We start from the raw sequence: 18,609 nt of genomic DNA, 5'->3' as shown, positions 1-18,609 counted from the left end.
GGTTTACAGGGGCACATCTTTTGGAGTAGAGCAGTCTGCCTCCAAGGTATTGGATAAACAAGACAAGGTGTTAACAAAGACTATTGTGTAAATATATACAGAAGGCTGCGAGGTTTTCAACTGAGCAAATAAATGCCCAGTACAGCGTTAATATAGCTGAGAAATTCAGCCTGTAAGAAGTCGAATTAAAAAAAAAAAAAGACAATAGCCATGAAAGGATAAGTCACCCTTTAGGGAGCCTCCTTAGTTATTAAAGGATAGTGATAAACATTTACATTGTGAAATAGCATTTATCCCCTGAACTCTTGACATTTCTGGAGCATCTAAGACTGATGTTTTTGAGGCAAGTACGTAGAAATGATGAACTGTGACGACCCCATTCACTGCCAGAGGGAATCATTCTAAGAGGACAATTAATAGAGACAGTTTTCTCAATGTGAAGAATTAAGTCAGACATCAGGTCTGTTACTTTTAGTTGTGAGACAGTAGCTATTCTATGTAATCAGCAGTTATTTCTTTTCCTATAGAACCCTGACTTTCCTTCCTTCTTAGCAGCTTCTGTAATTGCAAAGTATCCTCTCTGATTTGCTCTCTAGACGATCAGGTCTGTCCTGCAAACTGCTGACTCTCAGCCTTGCTGGGCAAATTGCACACATCACTCTTTAGAATACTGATGTTGTCAAGGTTAGTTCAAGGGGCATTCTTCTATGTATTGGAAACATGCCTCCCCTAGCAATGATGTCTCTTAGTATTTATGGACCATCTACCCCTCGCCCTGCACCTAATCTGCATTGATTGATTCAAAGCCCAAACCATTCTGTAGGCATGAAAATAACTCCTATCTATAGCCCAGAACTTTGCATTCATTCTCTTACTTAAATTTGAGACCATGGCTGTATCTTACTCCTAAATATCTTAAATATCTTAGTATCTTTAGAGATTTTTAAATATCTTAGTATGCTTTAGAGATTTTTGTTATATTTCTAATACTTCCTTGAGAGTCCATACAGTAGAGGGCTTAAAAGCATGCACCAGACTTCCTGCATTCAAATCTCAGCTCTAACATTTGCCAGGTGATACGGTTTGGATATTTGTCCCTTCCAAACCTCGTGTCGAAATGTGATCCCCAATGCTGGACAGGGACTGATGGGAGGTGTTTGGGTCAGGGGAGTGGATTCCTCAAGAACGGCTTGGTGCCCACCCCATGGTAATAAGTGAGTTCTCACTCTGTCGATTCATGTGAGAGTTAGTTGTTTAAAAGAGCCTGGCATCTCTCTTGCTTCTTCTCTTGCCATATGACACACTGGCTCCCCTTTGCTTTCTGCCATGACTGTAAGCTGCTATTTCATGGGCTGTAATGAGAATTAGCATACAAATAAGAGACCTAGAATAGGATCAACTGTTTTGGCAATTGCCCTCCTGGATCACAGAATTAGAAGACACTGGACAACAGGCAGTATAGGACCTTGAACCCCTGAAAGATGAGAAACAAACTAGGTGAGCCCTATGATTTTCTTAGCTTCCTGACTGGAGCCAGTTTATAGACCAGAGTGCAGGGCAAGGGAATCCAAAGGGAGCCAAGAGACATTCACAGGCTGGGATTTAGAAAGAGCTAGGAGGGAATTACCTCTCAACAGTGGTCCTTTTAGAGACCCAGCAAAACCTACAAATATCCAGTCCTGAAAGCTGACAGCAAGCTTTTTGCCAGGACTCTTGATGATAGATGGTTTTATTTCAAAGAAAGGAAGATGTTAACACAAAGAGAAGTGTGCAGACAGGCATTTAGAAGGAGCTGGGAATGGAATTCTCTCATGCCGGTGGGTCATTTAGAGACCCATCAAAAGCAACATATATCTGGCCTGAAAGCTGACAATAACCTATGTGCCAGAATTCTAGACACACACACACACACACACACACACACACAAATTTAATGAAGTTGCAGGATACAAAATCAGCAAACAAAAATCAGTTGCATCTTAGAAAAGTGAGAAGTGAGTTTTTCTAAAAAGCTGAGAAAACAACTCATTTACAAAAATATTAAAGAGAATAAAATACTTAGAAAAAAACTAAGGAAGTTGTATCATTATACACCAAAAACTGTAAAACACTGATGAAAGGAATTAAAGGAGATACAAATAAATGGAAAGACTTGCATGTGTTCATGGATCAGGAGACTTAATATTGTTAAAATGTCCACACTACCCAAAGCAACGTACAGATTAAATACAATGCTTAGTAAAATGCCAGCGGCATTTTTTTTTTTTTTTTTTTGAGACGGAGTTTTGCTCTTGTTACCCAGGCTGGAGTGCAATGGCGCCATCTCGGCTCACTGCAACCTCCACCTCCTGGGTTCAGGCAATTCTCCTGCCTCAGCCTCCAGAGTAGCTGGGATTACAGACACGTGCCACCATGCCCAGCTAATGTTTTGCATTTTTAGTAGAGATGGGGTTTCACCATGTTGACCAGGATGGTCTCCATCTCTTGACCTTGTGATCCACCCACCTCGGCCTCCCAAAGTGCTGTGATTACAGGCTTGAGCCACTGTGCCCGGTCGGCATTTTTTTTTTTTGAGATGGAGTCTCACTCTGTTGCTTGGGCTGAAGTGCAGTGGCGCGATCTGTGCTCACCACAACCTCCACCTCCTGGATTCAAGTGATTTTCCTGCCTCAGCCTCCTGAGTAGCTGGGATTACAGACATGCACCAACACACCCAGCTAATTTTTTTGTATGTTTAGTAGAGACGGGGTTTCACTATGTTGGCCAGGCTGGTCTCGAACCCCTGACCTCGTGATCTGACTGCCTCGGTCTCCCAAAGTACTGAGATTACAGGCGTAAGCCACCATGCCTGGCCTCTTTTTTTTACAGAAATATAAAAAGCAATCCCAAAATTCACTTGGGGCTACAGAGTACCAAAACAATCTTGAGAAAGAAACAAAGTGGGGGGCATCATACTTCCTGGTTTCAAAATATATCACAAAGCTACATTAATTAGAACAGTATGCTATTTGCATAAAGAAAGACATGTAGACTAATGAAATGGAACAGAATAGCGAGCCCAGGAAGAAACCAAGCAAGAAAACCAAACTAATCTTTGATAAGGGTGCCAAGAATACATAATGGGGAAAGGATAGTCACTTCAACAAATGTTGGGAAAACTGGATATTGCCATGCAAGAAAATAAATTGGGCTGCTACCTTGCACCGTACACAAAAATCAACTCAAATAGAGATTAAAGAATTAAGCATAAGACCTGAAACTTTCTAGAAGAAAACACAGAGTGAAAGTTTTATGACATTGGTCTTGGCAATGATTTCTTGAATATAGCACCAAAAGCACAGGCAACCAACGTAAAAATAGGCAATTTGGACTACCTCAAACTAAAAGCTCTCTGTACAGCAAGGAAAGAATTAAAGTGAAAGGCAGCCTGTGGAATGGGAGAAAATATTTGCAAATAATATATCTGATAAGGGGTTAATATCCAAAAATACAAGGAACTCTTTTAACTCAAGAACAAAGCAACTAACAAAAAGGAGGCAGAGGAATGGAATAGAAATTTGTCCAAAAGACACAAATGACCAACAAGTATATGAAAAGATGTGTAACATCACTAATCATCAGGAAAATGTGAATCAAAATCACAATGAGATATTACTTCACACTTGTTAGGATAACTATTATCAAAAACAAAAAGATAAGTGTTGGTGAAGATGTGGAGACACTGGGACCTTGGTACATTATTGTTGGGAGTGTAAAATAGGGCAGCCGCTATGAAAACAGCATAGAGGTTTCTCAAAAAAAATAAATCTGTAAATAACATGATCCAGCACTCCTACTTCTGGGTATTTACCAAAAGAACTGAAATCTGGGTCTCGGATATATTGATACTCTCATGTTCAATAGCTCAGATGTGAAAACAACGTAAATGTCCATTGACAAATGAGTGGATAAAGAAAATGTGCTGTATACATACAACGGAATATTATTTAGCTGTAAAAAAGAGAACATTCTACCGTATGTGACAATGCTAATGGACCTTGAAGAAATTATGCTAAGTGATATATGATGCATAGTCACCAAAAGACAACTACTACCTGATAATTCATATATAAGGTGTTTAAAGTAAACACATGGAAGCAGAGAGTAGAATAGTGGTTGCCAAGGGCTACGGGAGGGGACATGGAGAGCCGCTCTTCAGTGAGCATAAAGTTTCAGTCGTGCAAGAGGGTTAAGTTTGAGAGATCTTCACAACATTGTGTCTAGTTAACAATACTGGATTGTGAATTTAAAACTGGTTAAGAGGGCAGATCTTATGTTAAGTGTTATTACCTAAAACAAGACAAAAGAGCCTTTTTTTCAAATGATTAAAAATCAGAAAGAACCCACTGCCAGTAGACCTGGACTAAAATAAATCTTTATTTAAATTCCTCAGGCAAAAGGAAAGTGATAGGAAATGGAAATCTGGATCTATAAAAAGAAGTGAAGAATTCTGAAGATGGAATACATGGGGGCTAAAAAAGATATCTTTTCTCATATTTGGAAATTTCTTACAGAGACTACTGACTGTTTAAAGCAAAAATAAAAACAATGTATCATGAAGTTTATAAAATATGTAGGAGTAAAATGTATGACAACACTAGCACAGAGGACAGAAGGAGTGAATGGGAGTATAGTGTTGTGTGTTTCTTATGTTACAGAGGAAGAGGAATGATACTATGTGAAGGTAGACTGTGAAAAACGAAAGGTAGATACTGTAAACCCCAGAGCAACTCCTTAAAACAGAGAGAAATAGTTAATAATTCAATGATGGAAATAAAATGGAATTATAAAAGTTATTCAATTAACTCTAAGGCTAGAAAAGAGTAAAAAGGGAGCAAAGAATAGATGGGACAAATAGAAACTGGTAGGAAGATGGCAAATTTAACTAAGGAACACAATTAAAAGCCAGAATTTGTACAATTGCATTAAAAACAGCAAGCCTCAACTATATGCTATATTCAAGAAACCATATATATGTGCATGTATACATATATGAAGTATATATATCTACATATGATTTCTTGAATGATACTGATAGGTTAAAAATAGGATGGGAAAGACATACTATACAAACACTTATTAAAAGAAAGCTAGAATGCCTATATTAGTAGTTGTCAGTATAGATTCAGAACCAGAACTATTTGCAGAGATAAAGAGGACATTTTTATAGTGATAAAGGGGTGAATTCATCAAGAAGACAAAAGAATGCTATACATGAAGCAATATTTGATAGAACAGAAAGGAGAAATATGCAAATACACACTTATAATTGGAAATTTCATTATTCTTCTCCCTAATAACTGCTGATTCAAACAGAAAACAACCATAGTGCATTAGAAGACTCAAAGAACACTATCAGCCAGCACGGCCTCATTGATATTTATAGGCCATTCCATCCAGCAAGAGCATAATACACATTTTATTCATGTCTGCATAGAACATACACCAAGATAGACCATATACCAAGCCATAAAATTAGCTGCAATACATTTAAAACATTGAAATCATACGGAGTATGTTTTTTGTCAATAACAGAAATAATAACATAAATATATCCAGAAAATCCCCAAATAGTTGGAAATTACCATGTTGCTAAATAACTCATGGTCAAAAAGAAATAAGAAAGTATAAAAACACTTTGAATGGAATGAAAATGAAAATTCACATGTGAAAATCTGTGAGATGCAAGCTGGGCATGGTGATGGGTGTCTATAGTCCTAGCTAGTCAAGAGGCTGAGGCAGGAAGATCACTGGGCCCAGGAGTTTGAGTTCAGTCTGGGCAACATACTGAGAACCTGTCCCTAAAAAATAATCATTTTAAGATGCAGCTAAAATAGTGCTTAGAAAAAATTTTGTTGCTTTGTATGAGGTTTGAGTGGGGGACACAGAGCCAAACCATATCAGTCTCTCAGGATAATAGATGCAAAAATCACTGACAAAATATGAACAAATTAAACTCAGCAATATATAAAAAGAATAAACTTCATGACAAAGTGGGCTTTATTTCAGGAATGTTATATTAATTTGACTTTTGAAAATCAAGTAATGTAATTCACCACACTAGACAAAAAGACAAACTATATGATCATCTCAATAGATGAAGAAAAAGCATTAGAAAAAAAAAAACTCATTCATGATAAAAACTCTTAGCCAACTTGAAATACAGTGGAACTATCTCAAGGTAAATGAATGGAATCTTTGAGAAACCAACAACTAACATCATACTAATTAGTGAAAACTATGTTTTCTCCTTAAGATTGGAAAGAAAGCAAAGATATCTGTTCTCTCCCCTTCTACTCAGCATTATCCTGGAGGTTCTTGGCATTGCAGTAAAATAAGAGAAGGAAATAAAAGGAAAAATAATGGAAAGAAAGAAGTAAAATGGTCTTTACAGTCACTGTGATCCTGTAGAAAATCTTAAAGGATCTACAAAAAAAAGTGAATAGAACTAATCAGAGTCTTTAAAGATTGCACAGTAATTGGAAGTTTCATTATTCTTCTCCCTAATAACTGATGATTCAAATAGAAAACAACCATAGTGCATTAGAAGACTCAAAGAACACTATCAACCAGCACGACCTCATTGATATTTCTAGAACATTCTATCCAGCAAGAGCATAATACACATAAAGCCAATACAGTACACAAAAGTCAACTGTGTTTCTATATACAATACCAGCAACAAATAATTAGAAACTTAAATAACAGACAATATCATTTGCAATAGTGTAAAACAACATGAAATACTTAGGAATAAGTTGACTCGCCTTAGCAACATGGTGAAAAAATACAAAAACTACAAAAATTAGATGAATGTGGTGGCACATGCTTGTAATCCCAGCTACTTGAGAGGCTGAGGTGGGAGGATCACTTAAGCCCAGGAGGCAGAGGTTGTAGTGAGCTGAGATTGCCACTACACTCCAGCGTAGGTGAGACAGGAAGACCCTGTTTAAAAAAAAATAAAAAAGGAATAAGTTATGCTTATGAATCATAAGACTCAATATTGTTAAGATATCAGTTGTCCTTAGATTGTTCTATAGAATCACTTAATAACAAGCTGATTCTTACATTTATATGGAAACTCAAAGTTCTTAGGACAGACAAGACAATGTTGCAAGAGAAGAAAATGCAAATGGGCTTATGCTACTTGTTTTCAAGACATATTAAAAACTATAGCAATCAAGATGATACGATATTGGAATAAAGATGGACAAGAATATCGAGAAGTAGATTCCTACATATGTGATTGATTTGGGTCAAAGATGCCAGTTAAATGGGAGAAGTGATTGTCTTTTAAGCAAATAGTATTGGAGCAACTGGATATCATGAGAAAAAAATGAACTTTAACCCTTATGTCACACTATTCATAAAAAAACCCCACAAAATAGATGATATACCTAAACAGAGAACTAAAATTGTAAATCTCTAGCATAAACTTTTGGAGAAAAATTTTATGACCTTGGATTAGGCAAAGATTACATGGATATGACACAAAAAGCACAAACCCCAAGCACTGATGAATTAAACTTAAAATTTTTGCTCCTCAAAAGACAGTGCAAAAGAAAATAAAAATGCAGTTATAGCTCAGGTAAGGGGATTGGCAAAATATGTATCTGATAAAGGACTTGTATCCAGAATATAAAAAGGACTCTTAACAATTTTTTTTTTCTTTTGAGATGGAGTCTCACACTGTTGCCCAGGCTGGAGTGCAGTGGTGCAGTCTCGGCTCACTGCAACCTCTGCCTCCCAGGTTCAAGCAACTCTCCTGCCTTGGCCTCCTGAGTAGCTGGGATTACAGGTGCCTGCAACCATGCTCAGCTAATTTTTTGTATTTTTAGTAGAGATGGGGTTTCACCATGTTGGCCAGGCTGGTCTCGCACTCCTGACCTGGTGATTCACCTGCCTTGGCCTCCCAAAGTGCTGGGATTACAGGTGTGAGCCACTGCGCCTGGCCTAACATGATTTTTTTTTTGTTTTTTTCTTTGAGATGGAGTTTTGCTCTTGTTACCCAGGCTGGAGTGCAATAGCGCGATCTCGGCTCGCCGCAACCTCCACCTCCTGGGTTCAGGCAATTCTCCTGCCTCAGCCTCCCGAGTAGCTGGGACTACAGGTGTGCACCACCATGCCCAGCTAATGTTTTGCGTTTTTAGTAGAGATGGGGTTTCACCATGTTGACCAGGATGGTCTTGATCTCTTGACCTTGTGATCCACCTGCCTCGGCCTCCCAAGCGCTGGGATTATAGGCGTGAGCCACCATGCCCGGCCCTAACATGATTTTTTAAAGTGCAAATGATCTAAACAGATACTTAGCAAAGAAAAGATGCAAATGACAAACACATGAAAAGATGTTAAACATTAGCTTTTAGGGAAACACAAATTAAAGCTGTGGTGAGATGTCATTACGCACCCACTGGAATGGCCAAAATTATAAATACTGGCAATACCAAGTGTTGACAATGATGTGGAGCAGTTTGAACTTTAATTCTTGCTAGGAGGAATGCAAATATGATACAGCCACTTTGGAAAACAGTTTGGCAGTTTCTCATATAGTTACTTTAAGACTGAACAGTCCCGTGTTGCAGATTTACCCAACAGAAATTAAAATGTATGTCTGCAGAATGACTTACGCCTGAATTTTCTTAGCAGTTTTATTTATAATAGCGTCAAGCTGGAAACAACCCACATACCCACAAACTAGTTAATGAATAAACACTAATAAATATAATGGATATGTTTATTCATTGGAATACTGCTCATTCAATAATATTACAGCATGGGTGAATTCAGAAGTATTGTGCTACGTAAAGCAGACACAAAAGTGTATGATTCAATTTGTGTGAAATTCTAGAAAAGCCAAGACTATCATGATAAAAAGGAGATCAATAGTGCCTGGAGTCATGGGTGAGAGGAGGGACTGATGGTAAAGGGGAACAAGAGACTTCTAGGGGTCATGGAAATCTTCTATCTTGCTTTGCCGTGGTTACAAAGTGTATACATTTGTCAGAACCCATCAAACTTCACTGGTAAAATGCAGAATGGATAAATAATGAGATATTTACAACAACAAAAGGTACAAATTACTGATACAGGTAATGATGTGAATAAATCTCACAGACATATTGAGTGAATGAAGCCAGACATAAGAATACATATTCTATTCTTCTATTTATTTGAATTTCTACAAGAAGCAAAAAAATAAAAAATTTAATCTGCATTGAAAAAGAGATATGGTTGCATCTGAATTGGGAGGTGGGGTGTAGTATTGGCTGAGAAGAGGCCTGTGGTAATTTTCTGGGATTGTGATAACATTATTTATGTTGACTGGAGTATGAGTTACACTGGTATATGCATTTGCCAAGACTCATTGAACTGTACGCTCAAGATCTGTGAATTTCATTACAAAATCTGTGAATTTCCATTTAAGATCCGTTAATTTATACTGCAATAAAATTTTATTTAAAATGTAAAGAAATGCCTTCATATTTATTTGTTTGTCACAGTAACTTGAGACAGAGGAATGCAGCAAAACCTCTCTCCATTTCACCTTTCAGAAATCCAATGTTTGAATCAATTATATGACATGCCTGAGATCACACAGCTGGGATAAGAATTGAGTCTTTTACTCCTGTTCCACTCTTCTATTTAATGCACTATTTAGTGGTTTCAATGGAACCATGAACACAGTACATATGGTCTTTTGTAAATAAGCGAATGGAATGTGATGTTCTATAGCCAAACCAAACCTGTATGTTTTCTGAAGCAGTGGGACCCAAATAAAAACAGGAACATAAAAATATCTTCCGCAGTGATATCTCACATGGGCATGGCACAGTGTTTAAATTGCAATCAGTATCCCATCATTTTCACCACCTTTTGTTAAATTGTAAAAGAAAACCACTCAATAACAGTAATTCTGGTTGACAACTTACAATTAATCAGCAGAGTTGTTGATTCATGTTGTTGTCCATGTGCTTTTGTTATGAAGTTCAGATAGATGTGAAGCTGTTTTGTCTGAGACATCAGTCACCCATTGCTGCAGGAATGTTAGTGCACTCAGGGTCTTTTTCCTTTCTAATGGATGTTTCTCCTAAAAGTGCAGTCGTAGTGGAAGTAGTTGATTTCCTCAAGCACAGAAGCATCATTTTATCACTGAAACGCTATGATACGAAGTAGCTAGAACCTCCTAGTAAGGTTATAAGGTTCAGTTGTATGAAGTCACAAATATTCAGGGCTTTACTGTTAAAGAGGAACAGCAGGTTATAACGTTCAGTGATCAGATCACTTAATGTTTTTTGGTTCTGATTTGTCCATAGAGAATTTGAAAAATAGCTTTTATTGTGAAGTGATTCCTAGATACTGCTTTTGTTATTATTATTGAGACAGTCTCACTCTGTCACCAGGCTGGAATGCAATGGCACTATCTTGGCTCACTGCAACCTCCACCTCCCGGTTTCAAGCGATTCTCCTGCCTCAGCCTCCCAAGTAGCTGATACTACAGGCAAGCACCACCACGCCCAGCTAATCTTTGTATTTTTATTAGAGACAGGGTTTCACCATGTTTGCCAGGATGGTCTCGATCTCTTGACTTTGTGATCCACCCGCCTTGGCCTCCCAAAGTGCTGGGATTACAGGTGTGAGCCACCGTACCCAGCCTATTGTTACTATTAATTGGCTTCTACAAAAGTTTAGTATGGTTTAGGTAAGTTCCAGCTTTACCTGGTCAGTGGTTTGTTTCTAGAAAAGCTTCAGATGCTTGAGTCCATTCCTGCATCTTTCTACCTCTAGATGGAGCTCTTCTCATTTCATCCTGGATTTCAGTCTCCAAAATGCCAGGGAAGAAGATGGCACAGGTGCTAATTGTCATGCTTTCTTCGTTTTGTGAAGGTTCTCACAAGAAGAATAGTCCCTTCCTTCCCTCCCTCATTCTCTCTGTCCCTTCCTCCTTCCCTCCCTCCCTCCCTGCCTCTCTTCCTGCCTTCCTGCCTTTCTGCCTTCCTCTCCCCCACCTTTCTACAAATGTTACTATTTACTATATGCCAAGCTTTGGGAATGTAAAGGTAATACTGACATAGTGTTTCTTAAGTTACATCTAACACAAACAGATATGTACTCAGATAATCATAACACAATGTTGAAGTGCTATGATAAAGGTCAAGGAAGATGAACTTGCAAAGTTAAGTTAGGTCTAGATCACGAAGAAGTTTGTATACCATGCTAAGAGTTTGGACTTTCTTGAGAGGGCAGTAGAGAACCTCGAAGTGCTTTAGGCAGGGAGGAGTCATGATCAGAGCCGAGTGCTGGAGAATCACTCTGGCCTCAGTATGGAGGATGGATTAGAGTTGTGAAGACTAGAGCCTCCTTTGCAAACTCTCCATTTTCCTGACCTTGAGATACTGGAATCCTCAAGGTCGAGTCCTGGGTCCTCTCTTCTCTCCCTTTCTTTTCTCCTTCCTTTTCTTTTTCTTTCTTTCTTTCTTTCTTTTTTTTTTTTTTTTTTTTGAGACGGAGTTTTGCTCTTGTTACCCAGGCTGGAGTGCAATGGCGTGATCTCGGCTCATCACAACCTCCGCCTCCCGGGTTCAGGCAATTTTTCTGCCTCAGCCTCCTGAGTAGATGGGATTACAGGCAAGCGCCACCATGCCCAGCTAATTTTTTTGTATTTTTAGTAGAGACGGGGTTTCACCATGTTGACCAGGATGGTCTCGATCTCTTGACCTCGTGATCCACCCGCCTCAGCCTCCCAAAGTGCTGGGATCACAGGCGTGAGCCACCGCGCCCGGCTCTCCTTCCTTTTCTAGCTATACTCTCTTGTGCTGCTATGAGAGGTGATGTCACTTAGTCTTGCTGCTTTAAACAGGATCTGTTGAGTGATGACGCTAATTTTATATCTCCAGCCCAGATCTCTCCTCTGACCCACTGCATTCTATATTTACAAGCCTTCTCAGTCTCCATTTGGCTCTCTAAAACTTGTTCTTTCCCTTGGATTTTCCAGCATAGTAAGTGTCACCAGCATCCAGTCCTTCAGTTACCCAAACCAGTCTTCGTTAGACTTCCTCTTCTTTCTTCCTGCCCCACCCCAATCCATCACATCTGGGCTGTCTAAAACATACCCTGACTCCATCCACTTTTCATCTCCACATTACCATAGCCCCAGCCGCCATCATCTTTCATTTGCACTGCTGCGGTAGCTTTCTAACCATGCTCCCTACTTTCCTTTTGACCCAACACCAGTCAGAGTGATTTCTTAAGTATAAGTTGGATTATATCACTCCCCTGCCTACAACCTATTAGTTAGTACCCATTGATTGTAACTTTATTTCTTTTCTTTTCTTTTCTTTTTGAGATAATGTGTTGCTCCGTTGCCAGGCACCAGGCTGGAGTGCAGTGGCGCGATCTTGGCTCACTGCAACCTCCGCCTCCCGGGTTCAAGCAATTCTCCTGCCTCAGCCTCCCGAGTAGCTGGGACTACAGGCACATGCCACCACGCCCAGCTAATTTTTGTATTTTTATTAGAGACAGGGTTTCACCATGTTTGCCAGGATGGTCTCGATCTCTTGACCTTGTGATTCTCCAGCCTCGGCCTCCGAAAGTGCTGGGATTACAAGCGTGAGCCACCGCGCCCGGCTGGTTGTAACTTCGAAAAGTCCTCAGCTCCAATCTGAGAACCAAAGGATTCTCCATTATTTGGTCTACTTATCCTCACCTGGATCGCTCTCTTTTGCTCATGACGCTCCAGCCCCATTGTTCTTTCAGTCCTTCCGTCACTGTGTACTAATCCTTTCCTCTTCCTGCCATGCCTGGGCAAGGCTGCTTCTCCTCCTTCAGCCCTCAGCTCCTTCCTCTAGAGCTCTAGAACCAACCTATCTCTGTGGGCCCTCTGTGCTCAGTTACTCTTTCTCACATCACTCTGCTTATTTTCTTCCTAGAAAACATGACAACTTATAATCATCTTATTTATTTTCTGGCTCCCCTGCTACAGTATAAGCTCCATGACACTAGCAATTTCTCTCTCACTCACCACAGTGTCCTCAGAACCTGAAAGAGACCGTGGTACAAAATGCACATCATGGATGACATAGTTCATGTAGAGGCTGTGGTGGTAATTCAAATGAGCGATTATGAGGGCTTCAGTGAAGTGATGTCGGGATGGGAAGCGGAGGAGGTTTCCACGAACGTGTAGAAGATCGAATCAGTAGGATCTGTTGACTGAGTGACTATGAGCATGATGAAAAGCAGTAAAAGGCATTTCTTGGCTAGATGCTTAAGGATGCTGTTGATGTAATGCAACTTTCAGGGACAGGAGCAGGAAAGAACAAGGGGGAGCACAAGAGCAAGGAGGCTGGGGAGGGCTGAGCATGACAATCCCTTGGTCTGAGAGCTGACTAGGGTTCTAAGAGCATTTTGCATGTAGAGTTAGGTTGTAGATATTTTCATCCGAAATCTATGTTTTTGAAATTTAGGTATATGTTAAGATACTGTTTCTGAGTCTAGTTTCTTTCTCTACTTCTATTTTCAATTCTGTCTCCTGTCTTACCTTTAGAAAAGTGTGTGATCTGATACAATCAAATAAAATGCCATAAAATAAAAATCACAGTTTAATGGTGTGATCAAGATTTTGCATTTTCCCCATATTTCTAATATAAAGTTGTCTGAACTATTTAAAGTCTCCTAAACCACTTGACTTTTCACATCCTAAACATACTTTGAGCCCCGCTAGTGAAATTCACTGAATGAAAGAAATGGGGAGTATTAGAGGTAGATAGGCTTTACAGGTATATTAGTCCGTTCTCACATTGCTATAAAGAATACCTGAGACTGGGTCATTTATAAATAAAAGACATTTAATTGACTCACAGTTCTGCATGACTGGAGGTCCTTAGGAAATTTCAATCATGGCGGAAGGAAATTTCAATCAAGGGGAAGCAGGCACCTTCTTCACAAGTTGGCAGGAGAGAGAGCGAGAGCAAAAGAGCAAGGAGGTGCCACAATTAAAGCCATCAGCTCTCATGAGAACTCCCTCACTAGCATGAGAACAGCATGGGGAAACCCCCCATGCTCCAATCACCTCCCACCAGGTCTCTCCCTCGACACATGGGGATTACGATTCCAGATGAGATTTGGGTGGGAACACAGAGCCAAACCATATCAAGAGGTCATTTAGTTCAACTGAGGAGAAAAACGTCCTAAGTTAAATATAGCTTGCCAAGTGGCTGAACTAGGAAAAGAACTCAAGGGATATTTAATCAAATCCACCGAGCAGCACTGAATTTGGACCTGACCCCCCCGATCACAGTGGAAGAAGTCTTCAGAACACCAGAGGTTGGTTTCTGCGGCTCTCCTGTGTCCACACATGAGTTCAGTTGACATTTCTGTTACAGGAAGCACCAAACCTCATTGCAGAGCTGTTCCAGCTGCTGCCTTTGGATTGATGGAGAAATGACTGCCTTTAGCAAAATGTGTTTTTTTGTATGACACTCTTAGCCTCTTCCCACCCTCATCTAACTTATTATATTTATCCCTGTCTCTCTGTTCTTCTTTGTGAAATACACACCTCTCTCTCCTTTTCTCTTCTTCTTCCATTGAAGGACTTTTGGCCCAAGTGCGTGTTTTGTATTCATTGTACCAGCCAGCCCCAGTAGTCTAGGAAAGAAAAAGCTGATAAAGATTTTGCATATTTGTCAGCCTGCTCAGGCTCTTCTGACAGTCTGCCTGGGGCTTCATTGTTCCTCCATTGGGTATTTCTTAAGAATCTTGTCTATACAGTGCATTAAGCAGCGATGAGACAGATGCTAATGCAGCACACGTGCATAACCCCTCTTTGCCTCTCTCTGTACTATCAGCAGAGACCAGCTCACCCAGTATTTAAAACACTAGGCAGAACCACCTATCTGAAGGGACCATGCATTGTACAGAAAGCCACCCTCATTCTCTAAGCTTCCAAAGAGACTGCCTTCTGAGCAAACTATGCCCTTGGCACCTCTGCATGAGGACAGCTCTTTCCTCCATGACCCATACATAGCTCCGGCCACCCAGAACTCCAAAAGAGATAGTTCATTTTTGGTTCACAGCCTCTAAACTTTGGTCTTAGGACAGAATGGGACCCAGAGGTCATGCAGTACAACCATTAATATTCTTGTGATCACACTGGAAAGTTCTCCATATGTAACTCATGGATCTTGCCAAGATAGAACCTGAGTATGTGTCTCTATTATTTAAATACCTTATGAGTCAAGGGAAGGTTAACACTGGCTGTCTGGAGATAAGTAAGTCAAAGTTATGACTGGCTTTCAATGTCCTACACAATTTTACTCCAGCTAATAATTTATAGGCTTATCTGTTTCTGCTTCTCAATTCAATTTCTGTATTTTAGCAAAATAATATTATTTTCTCTCAAATCTGTCTTGTATTTTTCTATTTCTAAAAATCTCTTCCTCCAGGCACATATCTTTCCTTCTATCTATATTTCTACATTCCTGCAATATTGTCAATCAAACTTATATCCATCCCTAAGACCTGATTTAAACTTCCTTCTCCAGGGAGCCTTTCCTGATTGTTCTAGCTAAAAGACCTCTCTCCCTCCTCGAAACTGTTATCTCAGTTTGTATGTCTGTTATCACCTTATTTTATAGCTTAGTTATTGTGTACTCACCTTCCCTACCTCCTGCTTTAGTTAGACTGTAAGCTCTTTGAGGACAGGGTCATTCTTTTCATCTCTGTATCCCCCACGTCCTCTAAGACAGCCTTTTGTACTTAATAGGAGCTCAATAAACATCTGTTGGGAAATGAATGAGAATCACATAATGAATAGTTAAGGAAACATGAAATGAGTAGTTAAGGAATTTTAGAGCCCTGAAAAACTCAGCTGGTGACTGGGTCCAGAGTAAAAGAGAAGAGCAGGAGCAGGAAGTGAGCTGGTTTGATCTCTCTTTGGAGGCAGCCAGCTGCAGCCCCAAATAAATGGATTTTGTTTAAAAAAACAAAAACAAAAGCAGCAAACAAAGTTGGCAGAGGAAGTGATGACGTCAACCGTCCATTTCTGCACAGATGTATCCCTCAAGTAAGCTCAATAGCTCAAACACCAAATCACTACATCTTCACCCCTCATCCTCCACCTAGCTTTCTCAGAACACACACACTCATGCCTAGGGGACAGGCATCAAATATGTTTTAGAAGTTTGGTAAGTATTCTTGGTAGGGCAGAAAGTGTAGTCCAGAATTGTCTCCTCAGGTACTATATGTTGGGGAAATGGGGATAACGATCAATATGTGTGTGTAATTTTCAGTTCTTTTTTGGTAAAGGCCAACATTGTAGATAAGAATTCATTTTAGTTGGATTTCTGCCATTACTGGTATAAAAAAAATCTCCATTTTAGTGATGCTGAAAAGTACTGAGCAGGTGGTTGGAAACTTGGCACATTGTCTCAGAGATCCTGGCAGCAAAATCTGAGAGTGCACGGGGACAATGGCTAGCTAGACAGGGCATGGATTGGTCTGGGCTGGCTTTGACCAGGGCCACATGCAATCAATGTAGGTCAGGAGGAAGGAGAGAGAATTTATGTCACAACAGAATGTCACCTACACAGTTGAGGAGCTTGTCATTACATGTCCAGAGTTTATGCCTCCGTCGCTGAGTCAGTATTGAGACTCAGATTACTTTGTTTTGTCTTGTTTTTGTGTGGGTTTTTTTTTTCCACAGCCTTATTGAGGTTTCTTTTATATACCCTTATACCCATTGCAAGTATACAACTTAATGATTTTTAATAAATGTATAGAGTTGTATGACCATCATCACAAATCCAATTTTATTACATTGTCGTCATCCTAAACATTTTATTAAGCTCATTTGCAGCCCAAACCAACTCCTACCCTCCTTCCCAGGATAATCACTAATCTGCTTCCTGTCTCTATAATTGGCCTCTTCTGGACACCTACTGTAAGCGAACTCATCTAACACATACTCTTTGTATGTGTCTTCCTTAGGTATAATTTTTATTAGGTTCATCCATGTTGTAATATATACCAGTATTTTACTCCTTTCCATTTATTGCTGAGTAGTGTTCCATTGAATGTGTGTGCCATATTGGGGTTATGCACTCACCAACTGGTAAATATCTGGATTATTTCCAGGTTTTGGCTAGTACATATAATGCTGCTACACACCTTCACTTCATTTATGAGTCATTGTATGGAGACGTTTTCATTTATCTTGGATAGATTCCTCAGAGTAAAGTCACCAAGTCTTGGGTAAGTTTCTATTTAACTTAAGAAACAATGAAATAATTTTCCAAAGTAGTTGTACCATTTTCATTTCTTCCAGGAACATGCAAGCCTTCCAGTTTCTCCACACCCTCGCTAATACTTAGTATTACCTGTCTTTGAATATAGCACTCCAGTGAGCATATAAGAGTATTACATTACGATTTTAGTTTGCATTTCCTTATGACTGATGATGCTGAGTGCCTTTTCATGTGTTCATTTGCCATTAGTATGTCTTCTTTGGTGAAAGATTTATTCATCTTTTTTAATCAGCTGTAATTAAAATTATTATAATTACTGAGTTCTAAAAGTACCTTTTATATTCTGGATACCAGACCTTCATTAGGTATATGTTTTGCAAATATTTCATCCTAGTTTGTGCTGGTCTTTTTATTTTATTAGGGTTATTTCTTGAAGCACAAAGGTCTTTAAATTTAATAAGGTGTCATTTACCAATTTTTTCTTTTATGGATCTTGTTCTGGAGTCATAAAGGTTTGCAGACTTCTCAGAAAGATTTTTCTCCTATATTTTCATTTAAAAGTTTCATAGTTGTAGCTTTTCTGCTTAAGACTGTGACCCAGTCTGTGTTTAAGTAGAATGTAAGGGAAGGGTCTAAGTTCATTTTATTACGTATGGATATCCCTACCCAAGCCCCTACTGTCAGATAGACTATCTTTTCCAATTCACATTGTCTTGTCCTTCGTTAAAAATCAATGGACCATAAATGTAAGCTTTTATGTCTGGATTCTAAATTCCATTCCAATAATCTGCATGCCTGTCTTTTTGACAGTACAACATTGCCTTTACTACTGAAGTTTAATAAGTTTTGGGCATTGCAGATCCTCCAACTTCTTTTACAAAATTGTCTTAGCTATCTTAGGTGTTTTGCACTTTCATGTAAATTTTAGGATCCACTTGTCAATTTCTACCAAAAATCCTGATGGGATTCTCCTATGTTGATTCTATGGATCAATTTAAGGAGAATTGATAACAATATTTCATCTTCTGGTCCAGAAACATTTCATCTTCATTTATAAAGATCTCACTTGCTTTTCTTTTTTTAGTTTCCTAAGGTGGAAACTAAGGTTGTTGATTTTAGATCTTCTCCTTTCCTAATGTATTAGTTCAATGCTATACATTTCTCTGTAAGCACTAGTTTCACTGCAGCCCACAGATTTTGATGTTTTATTTAATTTTCACTTAGTTCAAACTATTTTTAAATTTCTCTTGAACTTCTTTCGCCCATGTGTTATATAGAAGCATGTTGCTGAGATTTTCTAATATATCCATTCAATGCTATAAATGTATCTCTA

This window comes from Saimiri boliviensis, chromosome 7 (assembly GCF_048565385.1).
Source record: "Saimiri boliviensis isolate mSaiBol1 chromosome 7, mSaiBol1.pri, whole genome shotgun sequence".
Lineage (NCBI taxonomy): Eukaryota > Metazoa > Chordata > Mammalia > Primates > Cebidae > Saimiri > Saimiri boliviensis.
This window is presented reverse-complemented; position numbering follows the sequence as displayed.